The sequence below is a fragment of the Branchiostoma floridae genome, chromosome 7 (assembly GCF_000003815.2).
Source record: "Branchiostoma floridae strain S238N-H82 chromosome 7, Bfl_VNyyK, whole genome shotgun sequence".
In the NCBI taxonomy this organism is placed as follows: Eukaryota; Metazoa; Chordata; class Leptocardii; order Amphioxiformes; family Branchiostomatidae; genus Branchiostoma; species Branchiostoma floridae.
The window spans coordinates 20444743-20450138 of record NC_049985.1 but is presented as its reverse complement, the minus strand read 5'-3'; the positions used below and the strand labels follow the sequence as shown (position 1 = coordinate 20450138).

General features: G+C 40.2%; 1 long non-coding RNA gene across 1 annotated transcript; it reads right to left on the bottom strand.

Moving 5' to 3' along the window:
* Positions 1 to 20: 20 nt before the first annotated feature.
* On the bottom strand, positions 21 to 1944 carry LOC118419777. The gene is made up of 2 exons (XR_004831657.1): positions 883 to 1944; positions 21 to 799 (listed from the first exon to the last, which is right to left on the bottom strand). It is a non-coding gene; the product is annotated as an uncharacterized LOC118419777 (long non-coding RNA).
* Positions 1945 to 5396: the final 3452 nt, after the last annotated feature.

The window sequence follows — 5396 nt, the reverse complement described above, 5'->3', positions numbered from 1 at the left end:
TGACATGAAGATCGTTTCTTGTCAATTTTTTATACCAATTGGTATTGACACATCCTACCAGCCTTTGTAAAAAGGTAAACACATAGCCTTTTTGAGACTGTAGTGGTAGTGGGTTGTTATCCATCATGTCTAGCGCACGGTTCTGGGCCAAACACCGCAACCATTACACCACCACGACACCACACCCCGCTTTGAGGACACCTCAAAATCTCGCTGTGATTTCCGGATGGGAGTTGCACTTTGACCTCCAGCCAAATTTGTTGATTAGCAGAAGATCACCAAATCTGAGAATTACTAAGAGAGTCATGAATTTTTTTTTTGCTTGAAAATCTACCCCGTCATATTGGACCAATCGCTAGAAGCTTTGCCAGGGTCAAGAAGGCAGCTGTCTTTGTGGCATGTAAATAGAGTTGGCTATTTTATATTTTCTGTTGTGTGACACGATCTTATGCATTAATGTCAGCCCTGTACAAGGATTGCCAACACTGAGACGTCTACAAGGACATTAGTATCTGATAGCAAGCAGTGCTTCATTTTTATAGGTGTTTTTATGTTTCCTGTTGGAAATATGTTGTTTTTGCTGGTGTGTTCTTCTTTGACGCCTCAGGGCCAAGTCTGCAGGTGTAGTATTGTGTGCAAATAGTTTGACTAAAGGCAAATTGCTGGAAGGAAACCATTGAAAATGTTTTCTTTCTAGCTTTAATTCTATTACATTTATTTTTTTTATGAATCTGATAATAGATTTGATGCAACTGTTATTTTTTGCAGACCGAACAGTCAATTGGAGAGACATGCCCACCTTCAACACCAGATTCTACAGACCCTACATAAGATGTGATGTAGACTAAGACAGATTTTACATGGCACATCCCTCCATCCTACCTTCAACACCAGATTCTACAGACCCTACATCAGATGTGATGTAGACTAAGACAGATTTTACATGGCACATCCCTCCATCCTACCTTCAACACCAGATTCTACAGACCCTACATCAGATGTGATGTAGACTAAGACAGATTTTACATGGCACATCCCTCCATCCTACCTTCAACACCAGATTCTACTGATTCAGTACCAGATGTAACCGGTAGTGCTCACCAAACTAATGTGTCACGTGGTGCAACCCGGTTGGCTGATGAACACCACTCTGCCGGTTACGGTTATTTTTTTTTTAGATCTCGGCAGAAGTGACCCAACAAATACAGGTTTAACAGTGTAAAACTAAATTCTGTTATTTTCAACATGATTTTGTATCACAGAATACATTGAGCAAATGCAAGCACAAGCATACTACATATTCTTATGTCAACTGTTCAAAACATTAAATTGAGTGTGAGATACAGGAAGTCAATTTTGAGTTTCATTACCTACATGTAGATGTTAGAGCGAAAGATGTGTATGCCCTTTGCCCTTGGCTGACTAAAAAGGCCAGGGTTGGTAGGTTTTTTTTCCTAGGCATTATTTGGAATACAAGATATTAATGCCTCTGCCAGTTTTCAGATGCTTTCTTGCAGTAATCATTTAGAACAATGTAGTTATGTACAGAATATGTTATAGCCAGTCTTAACTATAAGAAAATAGATGGACTTAAAATATTAGATGTAAGTTATGTCTTACACATTGGATGCACACATTTGTAAGTGAGATTTTCGTTCAAACGTATCTCAAGACAATGTATGAACTCAGTGCAAAAATAAAAGTATACATTTCCAAATGGTTTGGATTGAGTGGTAATTAGCAAAAATGCATACAGTCACGTTACATGTACTGTAACAGTGCAAACATTGGTACTGACACCTATATTAATTCATATCATTGGATCATAATTCCTTAACTTTAGTATGATAAAACTAATTTGATTTGATTGTATAGATGACTATGTCTATGTACTACATTAAGTACTATATTCTAATAAAGAGGGAAGGTATTTAGCCAGTGGAAGTTTCCTTAAATGGCTGTTTCTTGATACAGTGGATTCCAATTATTCGTATTACGCCTTTTCGGATAATTCGGGTAATTGCATAGAATTACGAAATCCCAAACCATTTGCCATTCATTCTATTGTATAAGGCTTCGCAGAATTGGATAACCCCCGGTCTCAAACTTCGGGTTTTTGGATAGAATTACGTCAGTATATAAATTATATATAGACATACACCATTCTTTATTCAAGAAAATGGAAGTTGCTACCCCATGCTTTATTTCTTGTTTCACACTGTTACAGAAAGGATGATATTCTTGATAGAACATTGTGGAAAACCTGTAGGGCACAGATTATGGTATTTCAAGTACTGACAGTGGGTGCAAGTGATCAACAGGTCATCCCTAGTGTGTAACGGGAGAACCGAGGGGTCATTTGCCATTTGTGGTAAATGACATTGGGTGTGTGGACAGTGTAACTCAAGAGGATGATAGTGGATGTTGATAGTAGTTGGCATGAGGCTAGGTGTTGGCCATACGATTTTGGGTGTCGGCCTCATAGTGGTGTTCTATGGTACCGCAGCAGAATTTCCAGTATCAAAACATATAGCAGAGTACCTGTAAATGTTGCTAGTTTTAAAGGAAATAATCACGCAGAATATTTCTTTATTATTTCCATCCTTCCATGAACAGATTAGGTCTTTAATTTTGGTTATTTACTAATATTATGTCAGACCACGTTGATTTGATTATATGGATGACATCCTCTGAGAACCACAACACTGATGCGAGCGTGTGAATCCTAATCATCTGTTGATCACTAGGTGGTCTCCAAACATCAATATTGCCAGCGATTAAAGCTTTAACCTGAAACCTATGAGATATTCCCATACCTGCTGGTATTGACTGATCTCGAAAAATCACAATCGAGAGAACGCCGGACGTATTACTGCCAAAATGTCATTTTGAGCACTCCTGCCCTGTGACAAGGGCATTACAAATGCAAACAAATGCTCTTCATCAGAATATGCAGTAAAACTGAAAAAAAGATTTAAACTGTGCCTCTTGGGCATGTTGTTTTGTACGAGGTAAGCAGGACAAAAAGGCAAGTCTATTATTATCTGCTTGACGAGTCATGGCAGTATAAATCCCTCGGGTATTTGCATACAAGACTTTTTTGCAAGGAATAGGTGAAAGTCGGGTCCAATCAGTCCTTAAGACCAAAAGTCTAAGGATCAAACAATTATTGCTCAGGGTCAAAAAATTGATTTGGCTCATATTTTTACACTGATAGTACTTGGCCCACAACCCCTCAAAACTTACGGTTGTTGCAACAGCCCAAACAAAATTTTTGAGGCCATTTTTACAGATTTTTGCATGTCAACAACATGGAAATTGACCCCTTCCCAGAGTCTTTACCCCATATGGAATGACTGGTCCTTCCCTAGCCAGACTCTGAACCCATGTGAATTGGGTGATTCCCTTCCCAGAACCTTAACCCAATGTGGAATGGCTGGTCCCTTCCTTCCCAGACCCTTGACTCCATATGAAACAGATGACCGTCCTTCCTAAACCCTTAGCCCCATGTAGAATGATCAACCCCCTTTCTCAGACCCTTAACCCCATCTGAAATGGTTGGTACTACCATCCAATAGATGTGTACCCCCTGGTACATCAATATTATATCAGTGAGCTCCCCTTCCCAGAACCTTTGACCCCATGTGCCCCTCCCTTGCCTTGCCTTGATTGATCCCTTGTAAAACGGATGGCTCCTCCCTTACCTGACCCTCTGTGAAATGGATGGTCCACTTTTTGGTGTTATATAAGTTCACCACAGACTTTTTGCAATTTTTTATATCGACCGACCGCCCCAATATTTTTCTGAAAAAATCCAAGAAATTGAATTATTGTGGCCTTAGTTATTCATTTATTATCATATAACCTTTGGTGTTACAACACCTGAGAAGTGGCCAATAAAACAGCAGTACTGCGCCCTGGGTGGATTGCCTCAACACAGACCAAACAGAAGGCCCAGTTCCATGTTGGTTATGACGCCGTAACACGTAGATTCCGGCCAACCCGGTGTGTATCGCTTTTTCTGATTGGTCAGAATTTGCACCAAGGGCCAGGCGTTATGACACAATATACACCTTGGGGCGGGTCATTAACCCTTAATTGATGGCTTTCAGCACCAAGGACAGGCTTATTTACTCACCTGTTGATTTTTCAGCACCAAGGACAGCCGTAGTTATTCATGTATTGATGGTTTTCAGCACCAAGGACAGACTTAGTTGCTCACATATTGATGTTGTTCAGCACCAAGGACAGACTTAGTTAATCATGTATTGATAGTGTTCAGCACCAAGGACAGACGTAGTTGCTCATGTATTGCGTGTTCATCACCAAAGGCAGCCGTAGTTACTCATGTATTGATAGTTTTCAGCACCAAAGACAGGCTAAGTTGTTCACATCTTGATGTTGTTCAGCACAAAGGACAGGCTTAGTTGCTCATGTATTGATAGTTTTCAGCACCAAAGACAGGCTAAGTTGTTCACATCTTGATGTTGTTCAGCACCAAGGACAGGCTTAGTTGCTCATGTATTGATAGTATTCAGCACCAAGGACAGGCTTAGTTGCTCATGTATTGATAGTATTCAGCACCAAGGACAGACTTAGTTAATCATGTATTGACGGTGTTCAGCACCAAGGACAGACTTAGTTGCTCATGTATTGATAGTATTCAGCACCAAGGACAGGCTTAGTTGCTCATGTATTGATAGTGTTCAGCACCAAGGACAGACTTAGTTAATCATGTATTGACGGTGTTCAGCACCAAGGACAGGCTTAGTTGCTCATGTATTGATGGTGTTCAGCACCAAGGACAGGCTTAGTTGCTCAAATATTGATAGTTTTCAGCACCAAGGACAGACTTAGTTGCTCATGTATTGATAGTGTTCAGCACCAAGGACATGCTTAGTTACTCATGTATTGCGTGTTCAGCACCAAGGACAGGCTTAGTTGCTCATATATTGATAGTATTCAGCACCAAGGACAGGCTAAGTTGCGCATGTATTGATAGTATTCAGCACCAAGGACAGGCTAAGTTGCTCATGTATTGATAGTAATCAGCACCAAGGACATGCTTAGTTGCTCACATATTGATAGTATTCAGCACCAAGGACAGGCTAAGTTGCTCATGTATTGATAGTATTCAGCACCAAGGACATGCTTAGTTGCTCACATATTGATAGTTTTCAGCACCAAGGACAGGCTAAGTTGCTCATGTATTGATAGTATTCAGCACCAAGGACATGCTTAGTTGCTCACATATTGATAGTTTTCAGCACCAAGGACAGGCTAAGTTGCTCATGTATTGATAGTATTCAGCACCAAGGACATGCTTAGTTGCTCACATATTGATAGTATTCAGCACCAAGGACAGGCTAAGTTGCTCATGTATTGATAGTATTCAG